Source organism: Theropithecus gelada, unplaced genomic scaffold (assembly GCF_003255815.1).
Source record: "Theropithecus gelada isolate Dixy unplaced genomic scaffold, Tgel_1.0 HiC_scaffold_15883, whole genome shotgun sequence".
Taxonomy (NCBI): domain Eukaryota; kingdom Metazoa; phylum Chordata; class Mammalia; order Primates; family Cercopithecidae; genus Theropithecus; species Theropithecus gelada.
The window spans coordinates 3,912,818-3,932,038 of record NW_020257640.1 but is presented as its reverse complement, the minus strand read 5'-3'; positions in this window follow the sequence as shown (position 1 = coordinate 3,932,038).

Here is a 19,221-nt window from a genome sequence, read left to right as displayed (position 1 = left end):
GTCAGTCCATATTCTCTGCTTGAAACGCAGATATGTGAATTTTGTTTCTTCCACCTTCACTAGTCCCATAGCCAGTTTCTGAGTCCTAGATCCTCACCTGCCTGAGGTCCCAGCCATGTCTCAGCTGTGTGGATGAATCAGGGTAAAAGTGGCTGCGAAGCCTTGGAGATTTACTTCCTAACCGTGAGCCTCACCTTCCTTGACTACAAAATGAGGGTGGCGTAGCTCACAGGAAGACGGCTTCCGTTCCACGTAATGCACTCCTAAATACTCCTGAAATGGTCGATGGGGCGGGGGGCCCTAGCCAAGATCAAGGTCGAGTGGGTTTTAAACGAGGACACTTCCAAGGGAGGGCAGACTAGAGCAGAACTTCTTAGTAAAACTTAGTACAACTGAGAAGCAGCCTGAAGCTGCCTGGAGCAGTGGTTGCCAAAAAGAGAGGGAGGGCCTCTGAAAGGGGAGCCTTTGGGCGCTGGGTGCAAATTATGCCTGCTTCACACAGGGGCAGCAGGGGTGCCTCCCCAGCCCCAGCAGCAAGGGAGCAAGCCTGCCACCTTTCCCCAGTGGCACTTTCTTTGGAAGTCATACTTGGGTGACTTTCATTCTGCCCGCCAGCAAACACTCCATTTATTCAACAAGGGAAAAATAAGGCCATTTAGAATGTGGAGCCGTCATTCCTAAACCTTACCTGGGTGTGAACATTGGGAGTCTGCTCACAGCATCAATTATTTACAGTGTAAGTTATTGTTGTTTGGCAAAACTAACTTAACAGCCTCTATTCTTTTTTAAATAAAGCACCTCCGATGACATTGGCAGCTGAGCATTCCTCGGCAAGAAGTCATTTCTCCATCATGCTAACAAAACCCGTCATTTGCTGCACACCTGCTAGATCCCACAGAAGCATATTTTATCTTCAACACTCATGTCAAACTCTGTAAGGTTGATGTTAATGGCCCCCATTTCCAGATGAGAAAACTGAGGCTCAGAAAAGTCAAGCAACTTGCTCTAGAAGACGCTGCTAGTTGGAGGCCATGTAAAGCTTGTCTCCCACAGGCTGGACGTGATTATGCCGCACTGAGTCTCCCAAATGCAACCCAGACACATTCTAGGGGACTTAAGATCTAAAGTCAGCAAGGCTATTGAGAATTGTTTAGAACCAAGATTTCCCATGAAAATAAATACCGTGGGAAAGACACAGACAGACACACAGCACTTTCCTGGAAGCCTGATCTGTCCATTTTTCTTTCAGCACTCGTCTTTGGCTGAGTGCCATATCAGTAATTAGCATGTGTTTAGGGGCTCATTGTTCAAAGAATATAAGTCTCTGAACCCTAGAATCTGCCTCAGCAAAGGGAGATGCTAGCACTGCAGAGGCGTGCAGGAACCAGGACCTAAGGAGCAGCCAGCACACACCTCCCAACTCACCCTCACTCTGGGCTGGTGTGAGGGGGGGTCCATGGGCAGAATCGCCGTACTATATATAGCCAATCTCCCTTTGTACTTATTGATTGATTGGTTCACTGATTGCTGGAGGCATATAGTTAACTTTGCACATTAAACACACCTAATTATGATGCAACTTCACTGTACAGGCACTTCATGCCCCAGTCCAGCCCCACCCACCCTCACCAATCCCTTAAACATCCCTGAGGGAAACATACTAGCAGGGCTTCGATTGGAGGAGACAAATTAATTATAGTGCAATAGTGCCGGGATGAAATGGGCAGGCTATTTTTCCTGTTTCTTCCTTTCAGACCATGCATCCCTCACCTGTGCCTGAGAGTTTAACAAAGGAACGGGGCTTACCTTGCAGTTCATAGCAGGAAATGTGTCAGGGGAGAGCAGAAGGCAGGAAAAGACCAACATTGAAGGAGAGGTTTTAAAACACATAATGATTTCATGTCAAAACACAATTTCCTAGTGTCAGTGCACTGTTCTGCAAGCACGAAGGAAAAGGGAAGTGATTGAAAACTCCTGGAATGAGAACGTGGCTGTGGATTCTGCAACATTGATTGATGGTCTTGAAAGGAGAGATTGATGGATTATGATTTTCGGGAGGGATCATTAAACGCCGAGTCCATGAACAGAGCTGCCTGGCATTTGGACATTTCGGTGCAAGAGAAAACCGTTTGGATGATCTTAATTCATCTGCCCATTATCCAAAACGAATCCGTGCAGGCCCAGCAAGTCAGATCCAAGGCCATGAGATAGGACGGGGTCCAGATTTGGTGCTCAGCGCGAATTTCTCGGATGAATGAGAAAGAACAGCTGGGCCGGGGCTGGCAGTCTCTGGATCTGAAAAGCTGTCAGATGCCTGCAATAGATCACTTTCCCTGCCTGCCTGTGTCACTCTGGCTAAAGCCATTAGAGAGGAGACCTGGAGTCAGGTGTTCTCACTCAATGAGGAGTTCGAGACAAGCTAGAGGGACTGGCAGCCACGAGGGTTGCACCAAGGTCTATCCTGAGCTGGGGAGGGTGGCAACTTAGAGCTATGGGCAGGGAGGGGGGCACTGAGTGTAAATCATAAAGGAGGTCTGGTGTGGGCCTCTGGGAGAGGAAGGAAATTGGAAATACATTCCACAGAGGCTAGGAGATCAGGAACAGGTTGGGGAAAGTGGTTGTCAGAGCAGGTCAGCAGAAAGACTAGGAAAGGTGTGAGGGTATTGGAGAACTGCTCCTATATGGTGCCAGCTGTATACTTCAGAGAATGGTCTCACCACTCACAGCAGCCAGGCAAGAGTTGATGCCCGCTGCCTAGCCTGCCTGCCTGCCTGCCTGCCTGCCTAGCCTGCCTGCCTGCCTGCCTGCCTGCCTGCCTGCCTGCCTGCCTAGCCTGCCTGCCTGCCTGCCTAGCCTGCCTGCCTGCCTGCCTGCCTGCCTAGCCTGCCTGCCTGCCTGCCTGCCTGCCTGCCTAGCCTACCTGCCTGCCTAGCCTGCCTGCCTGCCTGCCTGCCTGCCTGCCAGCCTAGCCTGCCTGCCTGCCAGCCGCCGAGGCCAGAAGCTGAACTCCTAATGCTGCCCTGTCTGCTGGGCTTCTAACAGAAGCTGAAATCCTAAGAGACCACGATCTGAAGTGAGCAGGACCCCACTTTGCATGTCTTCTGGAGCCTCAGATGTCACATATATGCATTCCCCTCTCACTAGCTGGCACCATGCACCAGGGCCCCACAGTGCATGGAGGCTGAGGTGAGACCCACCTTCAGGTGGACATGGCTTTCTGACCCTCCATTCTCTCTCTCTCAGAGGTCCTTTCTGTGGCCCACCTCTGGGGTCCTCATGGTCCCCCACGAGCCCTGGTGTCCTCGCCTGCCCCTGCCACGCTCTCCTTTCCTCACTTAAATGGAGCTTCGTGCCCTACCTTCACTTATCATTATTGAGCCACTGTCTAACCCATTCCCTCCTGGCCATGCTTTCTGTGAACAAATATGACTAAATCAATATATATTAAGGCACTCATGCCAGATGGTAGGTGGCAGCATAAACCTTCCCTGGTGACACTACATTTATCTGGGGCAATGGTGGCATAGATGTCTTGGCAGTAAGGATGGGATGATGGTGGGAACCTCCAGCCTCACAATTCCCAGGTGGAGAGATCTTCCCGCACCATCAAGTTACTCAGGCCATGCTTTCCCCATGGACAGGTGAGCTGATAGAGGGAGTATCAGAAACAGGATAGACAAAACAGAAATAGGGGACAGGCTTTCTGTCCCCAAGGGACACTCAGTCTACTAGGCCAACACAAATGGCATTGCCCAGGGCTGGACACTTACTCACTGGGGAATACAACAGCAGCATCAGAGAGAAGCTCGGTTTGGCGCTGCCTGCATACCCTACAAGCCGTGTGGTCTAGGCCAGCCTGAGGATTAGAATACCTGATCGGAAGGCTCTAGAGGGCATCAGAAGACACACCAATCACAGTACTTCATCCATCCTAAAGCACTAATGTAGGCACAGCCGTGTTATTCTGTCAAGAGAAGGATGTTGATTTGAAATAGCTACACGCCTTGCTGGTTTTCCACTGAGTGCCCACCTCGTGCAGGGCACATGTGTTCAACATGGGAAAGATGCCAGTCCCACTGGACTTTGAAGTCCAAGTACAAAGATAGATACAAAAACACTAATTAGGCTGGCTGCGGTGGCTCACGCCTGTAATCCCAGCACTTTAGGAGGCCGAGGCGGGCCGATCATGAGGTCAGGGATTCGAGACCAGCCTGACCAACATGGTGAAAACCTGTCTCTACTAAAAGTACAAAAATTAGCTGGGTGTGGTGGCATGCGCCTGTAATCCCAGCTACTCAGGAGGCTGAGACAGGAGAATTGCTTGAACTCGGGAGGCGGAGGTTGCAGTGAGCCGAGATCATGCCATTGCACTCCAGCCTGGGCAACAAGAGTGAAACTCTGTCTCAGAAAAAAAAAAAAAAAAAAAAAAAAAAAACTCCGTCAATAAAAAAACCACACACACACTAATTAATTTTCTTCATATGGATTTCATTCTGAAATGACATTCCTTTGGCTATAGAGGATTACATAAGATATATTAAAATTAATTTCACCTGTTTCCTTTAACTTACTAAACGTAGCTATTAGAGAAATTCTAGTTGCATGTATGGCTTGCATTCTATTGGCATTGGCCAGTTCTGGTCTTACAGCACTTTCCAAAAGAACTTCCTGCCAGGATGGAAATGTCCAATACAGTAGGACTAGCCACCTGCAGTTGCTAAGCACTCAAAAAGTGGTTAGTGTGGTCTGAGAAAATGAACTTTTAATTTTATGTCATTTCAATGAATTTAAATGTCAATAGTCACGTGGGGCTAGTAGCTATCATATTGCACAGCACAGGTTAGATCTGGTTAGATCTGGAGTTCTGTGCCTTGGCTGCATCTTAGGATCACCTGGGGGAGATTTTTAAAAGCACAAAAGCAAACTCCACCTTCAGAGCTCCTCTGTCATTAGTCTGGGCTGGAGTCTGGGCTGAGTAGCCAGGATGGAGCACAACTAGGTTATGAACAAGAAGAAAAAGAAAGTTTGAGAGCTGCTCCTTATTCAGATTTTGCTGGTGCCAGGGGCTCCGCAAGAGGTTCATGTTTTTCCGCCCAATCTCCACAATAACCCTGTGGAGTTGGTATTTTTACATCATCATCCCCATTTTACAGACGAGACTGAGACATGCCCAGAGACACCCAGCTACAGAATGGCAGAGCTGGCATTAGAACTAGGATGTGCAAAGGCCTTGGGGGCAAAAGTCACCCCCCGACACACACCCTGGTGTCCAGAGATCAGAGGGCTGAGCAGCCTGGGTGGGATAGAGGGCTCAGACCCTGTGACAGGGACCTCTTCGGGCAGCCTTGAGCAAAAGACGGTGCTCACTTCCTGGGGAAGACCCAAACCCTGTCCTTGCCTCACATACACAGCTGGGCTGGGCTGGCCCAGGACTCTGCACTTCCCCAAGAAAGCCAGGCAGCAGCAGCTCTGACAACAAAGACACCCACGTGGAGCTGAAACGAAGCACTTCAGACAGCCAGAAGTGCTGGCAGGCGGGCAGCTGCCCCTCCCGGGGTGTCTTCAGGGAGCCATCGTCTCCATGCAGCAGCCTCCGAAGCCACCGTGATGCCTGGCTTTGTCATTTAGGACATCAAAGGGTTCCTTTGAGCTAAAAACACTGGAGGTTCTTTGGAGGATTGGAAGAGCTGGAGGAGTCTCACATGCCTGGAATAGAGATGGCAATGACTGGCAGAGGCATGACCCAGGGCCCTGAGGCTTTCTTCCCAAAGGGGACCAGTGGAGGACACCATTTCTCCAAAGCCCCTGCATGTACCCACGGGCTCAATAATCCTCATTGTCTGTGTGTATGAGTGGCCAGTGCATGGAGGGAGATGTCTCTGGGCTGGAGGGGGGAAGAAGAATGAATGGGTGGGTGATGGACATTTGTGGGAGGAGTTAGAGGTCCTCTCTTAACCTTGGATCGCTTCTCAAGCAGGAATCCTTGCATCCGAAAGTTAGATCTTTGGGTCTGTGGGCCCTCAACCTGTATCTGCTTTAGTAAATGCTGAAGAGGGGAACTGATGGAGAACCCCAGCACAGAGTTCCTGCTGCACAGGGTGTGTGTCATCTGCACACCCGCTGAGTTCCTCCTGGAGCTGGGAAGCTCCGGATGCACAGACATCAGACATTAGAGAACACAGGAGAAAAGCTGGAGCTTCTCCAGTGGCTCCAGGCCACTAATGCTGCCTGTGTACTGGGTGCTTGCTCTGTCCCCACCAATGACAGTGCTTGGCTCTGGGGAGCAGAGACTGAGCCACAAGCCCTGCTCTCAGGGGTCCCGAAGTAGCAGAGAAAGCCAAGTACACAGATGACAGTCGATGCAGGGACTCTGATGGAGCACGTGGGAAGGACAGGCGTGGCAGGGACAGAAGACATCTCTGAGGAGACTGCAATGTAAGCAGAGGCTCACCAGGGTAGGGGAGCCAAGAGGCGTATGAGCAAAGCCTAGAGGAGCCCCCAATCCAGCCCAGGTGGAACTGTTTTCCAGGTAATTCCAACTTCTATCAGAAGGGAGCCAAGCTGGGAAGGAGCCCATGGATACAAAAATGGCCTTTCATAAGCCACTTCATTTCTCTCTGAGCAAGGTCCTCCGCTCCAAGCCAAATCTATGTTCATGTGGGCAGCTTCAGGGCAGGATTTCTGAGGATATGCGAGCCTTCTGTGGGCATCCATTCCACAGATGAGCAAATGGAGGTCAGGAGACATGGAATGACTTTCCCCTTTAAGGGACCACAGCTCAGCTTGAGGCCAGGACCAGGTGGCGAGTTGTGGAAAATAAAGATGGAGGAGTGGCTGATGGCCCTGTCCTGGGGTGTCCTGGGGTGATCTCTGTGGGCCAGCATGTCCCCACTGAGGATCCTCCATGGGGAGGATGGGGAAGCAGAGAGGAAAGCTCATATCTATCACGTGTAGAAAATCGGCGGTAGGTAAGAGGGAGCTGGTCAAGGCGTGTGAGCAGAGGCAGGAGCTGGCGGACACCCGGTTGCATGTCTGCCCAGCCGCGTGTACCTGTGGGAGCTGGGAGTGTGCTCGGTACCCACATCTCACCTGCCCCCAGCCCCAGCTGAACCGGTAAAGGCAGGAGGTTGTCTGAGGGAGGAGGGAGGAGGCGGCCTCTCAGTGAGGTGGTGACTCTGTGGTTCAGCAGCCTTGGTGAGTGACAGCCTTCACGCGTACTGGGGGTCCAGCAGAGAGGGGCTGCTTTTAACACTGATGCTTGCTCAGGCGCTGAGAAGGTTTGCTGTCACTATGGAGCTGTGGGTCATGGCTGCCAGCCTCCTGGCTAGAGGCAGGAAGGGCATCGCTTCCAAGTGCCCAGCCTGGCCCCAGCTCTGCCAGCCCCTCCAATGGGACCTGGGTTGGGCTCTCACTCTCTCCGGGCCTCACTCTCCTTCTTTGCACAGGATGAGGGTGGGCTGGATGGACTCTGTACTCCTCACCTTTGCTGTGGCTCGCCTCCAGGAAAGGAATCTTTTTGGGGAGTCTGCCTGCACCAGAGCCTTTACGAATGTCCGTCACCCCATTCAGATCTCACCTGGAGCCCATGAGGTTGGCGTTGCTTTCCCTGCATCTCAAAAAAATCTTGGCTCAGAGAGGGTAAGAGATTCACCTGGGCCACAAAGCCAGACTGCAGCAGAGCCAGGATTCTAAGTCTGTCTGAAACCACAGGTGAAGCCCTTTCTCCCAGAAAACACCTCCAGCTAGGCTGGGAACTGAGGGAGGAGAATGCTAGACCAGTGGCTCTCAAAGTATGGTTTCCAGGCCTTCTGTGTCAGAACTCTGGGGGTAAGGCCCAAGAATCTGTGTTTTAGCAAGTCCTCAGGTTGGAGGAGTGCTGAGCTGGACCACATTGTCTTTGAGGAAGGAACTAAAATGAGCATGAGAGGGCATATAGGAGACCCAGTTAGACTACTTCAGCTCTTATGGGCAGAATGGGGGTGACAAAGGCTCGCCAGGCCCCGTGGAGCACTCTTTTCAGTGAGGCCTTGTCCTTGGGCACCGTATTTGGCCTGCCTCATCCAATTGTAGCAAGAATCCTGCTAAGTCCATTTGGTGAGAATCCCCCAGCCTCGATACTTGACCACCCTCAATATCTGATCAAATTCCCCCACCCACCCTTGATATCTGACCACACTTGCTAAGTTGGGTTGGTGAGAATCCCCCTACCCTTGATGTCTCCTCTTAGCGATTTTCCATCCCCTGACCCCCAACTGCTGCTGGACTGGAAAACTGCATTGTCCTTGCTGTACTCAGAGTTGAGTTGTCTCTCTCCCCTATTGCAGTAGTCTTGACACTTACCAAAATGGTTCCGAATAGTCTTTCTTGCATTTTAACAAGTGTCAGAATAATGTTTGCTTTAGCAGAGGGAAAGAGAGGAGTCTCATTCTCCCTTCCCCCAGTTCCAAATATGGCATCTCAAACCAAAACGACTCAGAGGTTAATTTTACCAAAATCACCCCACAGAGCTCTGCAGGCCTGGAGTTTGGTTGTTATGAAATACCCCAACCTATGAAGGCAGATTGGGACAGCAGCTGGAATTCGTCAGAGGCACACACAGTGAGCACCCTGGGCATGGGCTTTGACCTTAACTCCACCCCCAATCCCAGCCCCTACCACCTGCTTCTGATCCCAACCTCGTGACCCAGGTCGCAGGCCGCGCCCCCTGCTGGTCAGGGCCGACACACGCCTCCACAGGACAGCCTTCCTGGGGTTCCCGAGGCAATTTGCTGTGAGCTTTAGCTAAAAACTGACCTCCCTCAGACTCTAAGCAGGTGGCCCATCAGCACATTACAACAGGCAAGCTAGGACTGGAGGTGTGGCCCAAGCCATGGCCCTTCAGGGGAACAGGCAGCCCAGACAGAGGCTGGACCTACCGCTTACTGAGCCTGGAAACATCCAGATGAATGAGTCTGTTAGGTCTCACCCAGAGACAGCAAGAGGACGCTCCTTTCTTTTTTTCTTTTTTTTTTTTTCTTTTTTTTTTTTTGAAACTGAGTCTCACTCTGTCACCCAGACTGGAGTGCAATGGCAAGATCTCAGCTCACTGCAACCTCTGCCTCCCGGACTCAAGCGATTCTCCCGCCTCAGCCTCCCCAGTAGCTAGGATTACAGACGCATGTCACTACGCCCATCTAATTTTTGTATTATCAGTAGAGATGAGGTTTAACCATGTTGGCCAGGCAGGTCTAGAACTCCTGACCTCAGGTGATCCACCCACTCCAGCCTCCCAAAGTGCTGGGATTACAGGCCTGAGCCACCACACCTGGCTAGAGGCTACTTTCAAAGCAGGTGGTTGTCTTCTCACAGAAGCTCGTTTTCTGCCTAGCCTGGAGCTTTGGAGAGGCCTCCATGGTCTTGGACTATATTTTGTTTCCCACTGCAGGGTTTCTAGCAAATGCACTAGGATTTGGGTGACTACTGGGTGAACAACCTTGGTCAAGTCAAGGCATTCCCGGCCTCAATGTTCCCATCTGTACAATGGAACTAGCAGTGGTCCTCTTTGTCTCAGAACCTGCAACCATCAGAGTCGATAGGGACCTGGCCCACTCCATTTTCAGATGAGGAAATGGATCTAGAGTGGGAAAGGGACTCAGCCAGATACGAGGCAGGGGTGGAGGCAGTGCAGTGAGATGTGAGTCTGCATGAATTCACAAAAGCACCTGACACTTTATGACACCAAAAAGGTAGGAGAACCAGTCCTGGTCCTCAAGGAGCTCTCCAGCTGCTGCGGAGGGCACCCGTGGTCACCTAATCCACCTTGGACATGTGTGCTGAGGACAAAGGCAGAACAATGGGTGTTTGGGACCCATGAGGTGGGCAATCTTGGGAAGCTTGGGAGAGGAGGAAATGGGCCAGGGCAAACACCTGACTGGCAGGGCCGTGGCAAAGGCCTCAGCATGTGGTCTGTGCCATTCAGAGAGAGAAAGATGCAGGCTGCGAGCAGGGAGATGTTTGTTTGCACAGCCTGGGCACTGCCTCTCTGTGCAGGAAGCATTTTCTGTGCACAAAGCACCGAAGACTGCCTCCCGCCCATCCTGTGCCTGGTCCCCAGCACCCTCCATCCTCCCAGAGGCTGCTGGCAGAGCCCTTGGCAGTGTTTTTTGCTTGCCCAGCACTCTGTAACAGCTGGGAAACTATCTTTGTGGCTGCTCATCTTTCCCTTCTTTCTCCAGAGTTTGGGACCTTCCCACATGGCCAGAGCAAGTCGGTCCAGAGCTGTGCTGACTTTCACACCACCCACTCCTCTCCCGAGGAAAGAGCTCCTGTCCCTGGCTGCACATCAGAATCACTGGGGCAGACCTGCAGAGGACAGATGCCCAGACCCACTGAATCAGATGCTCTGGGGGCTGCGCCCCAGCACCTGTATTTTTAAAGGTCCTTAGGAGATTCCAATGTAGTCAGAGATGAGAATAACTGATGTAGAAGCCCAGAATGTCAGGGTCAGAGGGCCCCTTAGAAATTATCACATGAGGGCCGGGCACAGTGGCCCACACCTATAATCCCAGCACTTTGGGAGGCCAAGGCGGGCAGATCACCTGAGATCAGGAGTTTGAGACCAGCCTGGTCAACATGGCAAAACCCTGTCTGTGCCAAAAATACAAAAAAAAATTAGCCAGGCGTGGTGGTGGGCGCCTGTCATTTCAGCTACTGGGGAGGCACCTGGGGCAGGAGAATCAGTTGAACCCAACACGTGGAAGTTGCAGTGAGCCGAGATTGCGCCACTGCATTCCAGCCTCGGTGACACAGAAAGACTGTCTCAAAAAGAAAGAAAGAAATGATCACATGAGTGCGCACACACACACACACAGAAGCATGTTCTTTTCAGATGGGGAAACTGAGTCTTAGAGTTATGCTCAAGGGCACAAAAGTCCGTCATGTGTAAGCTTGAACTCCTTGCTTAGGGCTGTGTCATTTATTCCACAAATACTATTGTGCCTTACTATCATGTACCAGACTTTCCACTTTCTGTCTATTTCAGTGACCCACTGAAATCTCACCAACTCCTCCTTCCTAACACACCCACAGCCCTCATCTGGACTCTCCCCTCCTCCAACTTGACGGAGTCTGAACTGCCGGCTTGTTCCTCAGGACCAGGATGCATGTCTTTTCACACACATCCTAGATCTGACAGTGCATCCCTATAGGAAGAGGGAAAGAAAGAGGGTACCTTTAAAGGAAAATGGGACAGAAAAGGAAAAGAAAATTAGAGTGTCCCAGGACAAGCTCTTCTCGGGACCAGACTGTTTTCTTGGCACTGGGAGATGCCACTTTGGCATGGGACCATGGGCAGGGTACAACATTTGTTCTCTCCCTGGACAGGACACTTGTCTTCCACAATGCTCCCCATAGGGTAGAAGGCTGTTAGAGCCCCATAGGCCATCACAAGGGTTCTGCTACCGCCAGATCCTTGTCAGCCTTGAATCAGGCCACCCTCACCACCCGCTGCCACCCTTCATCCTGCTTCATCCTGCTGTGTCAGCGCTCTAGCACGGCACCCCAGCTCCAGGGTGGAGAGCATCCTCAATGCCCTGTGGCCCCCCAGGATGGTATGCACGGAACGGGCTCTGGGTTACAGATGCAACTTGCCTCCTAGAAATGTTCCCTGCTCTAATCACTTTTTTAAACTCCACAAACACAATCTCTGCACCGTGATCAATTATTTAGCAGAAAATGATGCATCGTGTTAGCAACTAGATGGCATTTAATATGCCCCCAGAATTCTAATGATGCACCATCACCATAGGCCTAATGCAAAGTTTCCCTTGCCTATGTTTTTGAAGTCTTCCCAGAATGGAGAAGAGCCAAGATCTATATGCTTTCGGGTGATGTCGGACTTAGGTAGCCCCCAGAATGTAATCAGCTTGGCCGCTGCGTGTCCTTGCGACTTATTTGTTTTCTTTCTGCCTTGCAAATTACTCCTTTTGCAAGGTTGTTTGTTTAGTGTCAGGAGGTTATTAAACAAACTTAAAGCTTGGGCCCTTAGTCAAATCAGGCAGGAGCGGGGCTGGGGAGGGGTGATTCAATATTTAAGAGGCTGCTCCTTCTGCCACGCTGCCCCCAAAGCTAGACGACCCACAGCTTGAAGGCCGGAGCCTGAGGACACAGTTGGCTGTGCTCAGAACGTTCTCACTGTCTCATGTTTCAAGAGCTGAGTCCTGGGATGCTGCCTGACAAAGGTGTAGAGGTGATCAAGGAGGAGCAACACCAAGATATCTGCATGCAGGTCCCTTGGCTCCTGCCATCCTCAGTCTTGCTCTCCTGGTCAAGTGCAGGGCCCTCTAGAAGACACTGGCCAGAGCATCTGCCCTAAAGACTCTCAGCATCCCTGGGACTCAGACTCCAGAACAAACTCCAGCTATCTCCATTCGATCCAATTTTGTTACCATTTCCTGTGAATTTGCCGTGCACCAGCCTCTCCGATCACAGTTCCCAATGGTGCCCACCATGGGTGGAGCCCCTCCTGTGAGTCTGTTGCTAGGCTAAGCACTTTGCATGTGGTATGTCTCATCCCCATGCAGCCCTTCATGACTCCTAGGACCATGTCCATTTTCAAGAAGAAAATTCAGAGGCTCAGGGAGGTTCAGATACCTGCCTGTGTCTCTCAGCCTGTATGTGGCAGAGGCAGAGTTCAAGCCCGGGTGTGTCTGACTCACACCAGGTTGGCAGTATTTGAGCTCAGAGAAGTCCCCAGAAATGAAGAGGGTGTTAGGCGCAGAGGAGGGTGCTGTGGATAATGCTAATATCCCAGATGAGGAAGCTAAGACCTACAAGCACTGCGTTACCCAGGGTCAGGTAACTCACCTCGGTCTGTGTCCTGACTGGTGGGAACAGCGGTCACACAAATCTACACACGTACGAAAATTCACAGAACCGCAGCCCCCAAAGAAAGTCCGCTTGACTGTAAAAATACAATTAGTTTTTTCAAAAGCAAGATGTCTGGCATGAGAAACATTTTAAGTAAGACACGAAACTAGGTCTCAGAAAATATTCTCATTTACCTTTCTAGAAAACTTTCACGTGTATAAGTTTATACAGATCATTTGAAACATGTAGAGAAAAGGCTGGGGAAATAAAAGTCATATTTATCAACTGTGGTCACCTCTGGGGCTAGGAAGGAGCTGGGAAGGGGTAAAGAAGTGTGTTTGTCTTTCATTCTGTATATATCTGTATTTGAATTTTTTCATATCGACCCAGGTGATACTCTCATTTAAAAAATAAAAGAAAATAAAGGCCAGGCACGGTGGCTCACGCCTGTAATCCCAGCACTTTGGGAGGCTGAGGTGGGTGGATCACGAGGCCAAGAGATCAAGACCATCCTGGCCAACATGGTGAAATCCCGCCTCTACTAAACATACAAAAATTAGCTGGGCATGGTGGTGGGCACCAGTAATCCCAGCTACTCAGGAAGCTGAGGCAGAGGAATTGCTTAAACCTGGGAGGCAGAGGTTGCAGTGAGCTGAGATCGCGCCATTGCACCCCAGCCTGGTGACTGAGCAAGATTCTGCTTCCAAAAAAAAAAAACTAAAAGAAAAGTAGAAGAAAAGTACAAGTAAGCACTCTCATTTGTTGTTTAATGTTTTAAAAATAAATGCTCTAGAGCTAGGATATACAGTGTTTGGCAATACCAGGGTGACTGCTGAGGCACCTGGAGAAGGGACTCCATGGATTGGGAAGAACGAGAATGAGGCTCATGGGCAGTCAGGTATCCCAAGAGTCCCACTGTGCCAGTAACAAGAAAAGGGGCAAATCAACACTTACTGTCTGCAAGGCTGTGTGCTAGGCAACATGAGAGTTTACAGGAGACCCATGGCACCATTTGTGCCCTCGAGGAGGACCTGAGACTCTATTTGGGAGGACAAGGTGAGAATGAGTGACAGGAGACTGAACAGCAGGAATGGCAAGGGCCCTGCAGTTGTCCGGTTGGCATTTGTCCATGCCTACTGAGACAGGTGCCTCTGTGCCATTTCATCTACTCTAGCACTCCTATGAGGCAGCTGATATTCGTTCCATTTTATACACAGGAAGTGGAGGGCCTCTAAGGTTTAATATCCTGCCCACAGCCACACAGCCATGCAGTAGTGGGATCTGTATTCAAACCCTCTCTGTCTGAGGCCAAAGCCCATTCCCTTTTCAGTGATTATTCTGGTCCACGCAGTGACTCTTATCAAGTATCTTGTCCATGACATAGCCTGACACAGCCTGGAAGACTAGAGCTGTTCCTGCTCAGTGGATGAAACATAGTTGTCCGTAGAATAATTAAAAGAAAAAGAACAAAGTCCCATATCTTCCCCAAAGACCAATTAATAAATGGTTAGTATGTATAGAAAATAGAGATAACCACTTCAAAAAACATAATTTAAGAAAAAGCACGCTGTAAAACTCCATACAGCATTAAATATTAGTGATTTGGGGAAACACAGATCTTCCAAGATATCTTAGAGACATCTAATTCCCCTTTAGGTGAGGAGATTGGGCTCAGAGAGGGCAATTGTTTAGTCTAAGTTGCATAGCAAGCAAGTTCCAGACCTGGCACTGGAGCCCAGCCTCCGGACCACTCAAGGTTTGCTTCACAACACGAGACCACCTGGAAGCAGTCAGGGGGCTGCCATCTCCCAGGCCCAAAACTTCCTCATCAGCCAAATCCAAATCCCCTACTTGCCTAATATCATCATCTCAGTTCCTGACATTTGCTTAATCAGCCTCGTAGTGTTGAGTGGATGCCCAGCCGAGGCTTCTGATCTCAAAGATGGCTCCCAGAAAAGATGACATGTTGCATTAATGTAAACTTCTTCAGATATTCTCTCAGGAAAAAAAAAAATATATATATATATATGCTGGTATTGTGCTATTCATATACCAGCACGAACCCCAGGACCATTGGGACACATTTCCATTCACTTTGGTCTCCTCACAGCCTGTCCCTCAGTCGGGGTGAGATGCTCATCTCTGGGACACGGATGAGCCCTGTTGCCTCAGCCAGGTGTCTGTGGAATCACGGGAAAGGCTCCATGTGGCCGACTTGTGCACAGGAAGGCAGGCAGGCTGAGCGGACAGAAACCTGCATGGGGAGGGCGTTTCCTGGGTGGGCTGGCTGGCTGGAGGGTCTGCAGGCCACCTCAGATCCGGCTAGAGCAGAATTCAGGATGCACAGCATCTTGGGTGCCCCACTCTGTGTCTGCGTCCTCTACCTCCAGGATCAAATCACAGACATTGATTCCAGGGCCTGAGAGAGTACAAGGAAGCTAGGTGGTACCTAGGTGAGTCCCCCCGGCTGAAGGGTGGATTATCCCCGTTAGAACTCCTGCGGAGTTGCCTCCCATGAATGCTTCCAGAGCTTTGTTGAGCCTGTTTTGTTCTTGACCCTTGGTTACCTTCTTAATTCGGTAGCCAGCTCGATTTTGTTCTATCAGGTTGCATGGGATTTGCCACCAGCATGACCATCCGCAGCATCTTCAGCAGCAACATGTTGTTCAGGCACTGCCTTGGAAATGGCAAGACTTGCCTGCACTCCAGTCCTGTCTCTGCCACTTCCTACTGTGCATGCCTGGCCAGTAGCACATCATTGCTCAGCCTCCTCCCGGTGCTGTAGGAAAGAGGGTGCTTAGGATGTGGAAGCTCATGGCACTATGAAAAATGTCACTGATTGGCTTAGTCAGTTCTGGCTACCATAACAAAATGCCACAGACTGGGAGATTCACACTGCAGACATTTATTTTCCCACAACTCTGCAGGCTAGAAAGTCCAAATTGAGGTGTTGGCTGATTCTGTTTCTGGCCAGGGTCTGGCGAGGGTCCTGGTGTGCAGATGATAGTCTTCTCACTGTGTCCCCACATGGCAGAGTGTAAGAGAGACTAGTGACTCTGAACCAGCATGACGCTCTTGTCTCTTCCTATAAGGGCACTAATCCTATAGGATCATGGCCCCACCATTCTGACCTCATTGAAACTTAATTACCCCTTTATAACCCTTATCTCCAAATACAGTCACATTGGGGGAATTACGAACTTACGACTTTGGGGAGGAACAGGATTTGGTCCATAACACTGATGAAAGAACCCAGGGGACTTCTCTGACACCTCAGTTTCCAAGAGGAGGGGGATGATCAACATCTTCCTCTGGAGATAGCCAGTGTCCTCCTGCATTATCCTGTTGTTCTTTTCTGCTCCTTTGTGGGGCTGGGTAGGGCTATTGGTTCTCTGGCTAGGATTTGCTGAAAAGCAGTTGCGTCATGGACAAAGGCCACACACAGTGGTCAAGACTGGCACACCAGTTTCTTTCTCCCCATCACTCTCCCTCCCAGCATAGACTCTGGGAAGGTCTGAGTGAAAGCAGCCAGAGTCCTTCCCAGAACACTGTTTCCTGGGTCAGGGTCTCTCTGTGACCAAGGGCTGTGAAGCCCAGACCACAGGCCTTATTCTAGCTCCTCAGCTCCACTGCCCCTCTCCACCTGCACCCCAATTTCACAAACACCAGCTCAGCCCCTACTGTGTGCACGAGACTGTTGTGGGCTCTGTGATTCCTGGTCTCTCCCATGGTTTGAGCTGATGCTCCCCAGTCTCAGCCTGGAGGGACTCTATTGCATCAGACAGTGGATGAGAGGAGGCAGATGCCTAGGGAGCACCTGCCCCACCCCCAGAAGCCTCTGACTGTGCCTCCTGCCAGGGCTTGGAGCATCAGTTCAGTCTATGGGCAGGGCGAGGACAGTGGCCTCAAGGACCTGACTCCTATTGAAGTGCACTCCCTGTGCTCAGCCTCCCTGGACAGCTCCCATTCAGCATCTGGGGCAGGAGTCCTCGTGCTGCCAGCTCCTAAAAGGGTACTAATTTCTGAATGCTTACTTGATGACTTTAATTGAAAACTAAAACCACCCAAAGCTAAGTAATTAAAATCTCCCTGTCTGGATTTACGGCATTAAGACAGAGGTTAAATAGCTCCTCCTCCCCTTCTCTCCCCAAATCTTGGCATCGGCCGTGTTCCTCTGGGCAGGCTCCACAGACGAGCAGTGGCTTTTCTCCCCTGCTCCCTGCTTCCTATCCAGATTCTGGAACGTCCAGCTGAGGGTGCACTCACTCATTCAATCCCTTCATTAATTCATTCTTTCTGTGGGCACTAACTGTGTGCTGGGGGCTGTCCAGGCCCAGTGGAGGCAGCGGGAACTGACAAATGCGTCTCCCTGCTGTGCCGTGGAACTGCAGCTGCCTCAGAATCTGGGGACCTTGGCTGTCAGAAGTGGGTGGATCCTTCCAGCTCACCTGGTCCAACTCCTCATTATACGGAGCTCATGGGGCGGGGGTGCCCCTCACCCCCATTCATCCCTGACCAGCTGATCCATGGCTAGTGACCACCACCCCCATCCCTTCTCCCCAGCCTCACAGAGGTAGAGGCAACATCAAGGCCTCCTGACACCCAACCTGAGACCCTGCCCCAGGCCCCTCCCACGCCCTCTCCCCCACTCAAAGCAGTTTTTCTGTGATCCAGGATAAAATTATCAGCATCTTCCATGCCCCCAGGTGTAAGTTCCCTGCAGTCAGCTCTACTCCCTGCGCTGGCCACACTCACTGGCTGTCTCGAGGGTGACAGACACAATCCTGCCAGGGATTTCATGACAGGAGCACCTAGGGCCTGTTCCTGGATCCATCATCCCATCCTGAGGCCTCGGCCCTTGTCTTTCTGTGGGGTAGGAGAAAGGCATGGGCTTGAACTTCAGTTCTGCTGTTATTTGCTTTGGGCCCTTGGACAGATCACAACCTTGCTGTGCCTTGGTTTGTTCACATGTAATATGGAGATCGTAATGGGGTCATTTCGAGCATTGAATAATGGAATACATGTGAGCTTTTTTCTCCATCTCCTGTAGGTAGCCCACAAGCCCTAGCAGGGGTTCAGGTCACAACAGGTACTCAGGACTGGGACTGAATGACCAAGCTGGGCTGGGACAGGGCTGCACAAGCCTAGCAGGCTGGCTGCGGAGCGTTCTGCAGGCTGCAAGCAGGTGCTTCTTGGGAATGCCCTCTCTGGGCCACTCCCTCTCCAGGGCACTTCCTGTCCCCGGCACAGACAGTGAGAGCATCACTCCTTCCCGGCCAGCCGGGTGGTGACTGTGCTCTCCTCTCTGGTGACTCATCAGTCTTTGACCTGCTGGAGTCAGCTCTGTCCCTGCCCATGACCCCTCAGGTTGTATACATCGTCAGGAGATTGGGGGGCCTTCACCCTTCTCTGTCAAGGCCTCCCCCACATCCCAGGCCCTCCTCCCTTCCAGATTTCTCACCTCCATCCCCCTCGCCCTTCCCCTCTTTACCCTCCACTTCCAGCTCTGTGTCACCCAAAGTGGGATGAATGCTGCTTCTTAAATCCAGAAGGCACCCCAGGGTAGTAAAGTTCAGTATCACAAAACCCAGGGAGTCCACCTGAGAGACCCAGGGAAAGCCAGTATGGGTAGAGAGATGGTAATGTCGGGGAGAGTGGTGAGGCAGCCCGGGTCGGTCAGGGAGGGGCTGGTGTCCTAGAGACGGGGTTGGTGGATACGCCTCTTTGGGGTAGCGGATGGGGGGTGCCCCAGGAGGAAAGGGAGGTGCAATGCCAAAGTGGTGCCTGGTGCTGTGAGCCAGACACACTGGGGTAGTGGGAAACCAGAGGAGCAGAAAAGAAAGTGGGAGCTACTGCAGACATCAGAGTGAGTGAAAACTGGGGGCCTGGCAGAGGGCGATGGCTGTGGGGATGGAGGGAACAAGATAGGTGTGAGGGTGTCTACAAGAAGGGCCATGGACTCCAGGACGCTGAAGACTCAGAGCTGCAGGGGCCAAACACTGGGGGGTGCATGGGGGGCCAGAAGGAGGCGCTGCTTTGGAGAGAGGAAAGAGGAAGAAGCAGGTTGTGCTGGTGCCCTTTACTCCTTCAAAGCAGTATCTCTCAAAGCAGTATCATTCCCACGGTGTCCAAATTTTCTCCAGTAAACGTGTAGGACTTTCATGAGACAGAAAAACAATCACAAAAGCTATTTCCAATAAAGAAAAATAAAAGGAACATTCCCCTCCCCCCATTTGCTTATAGATATTAGCTTCAGAAAGTCTGATAATTTAAAAAAATTTCCGTGGAATTATGGGAGCAACATTCAAAATGAAAAATGTGTCGTATCCAGTTTGTAACTAAAATGTCAGCACCCTGGAGGAGGGGACAAGCAGA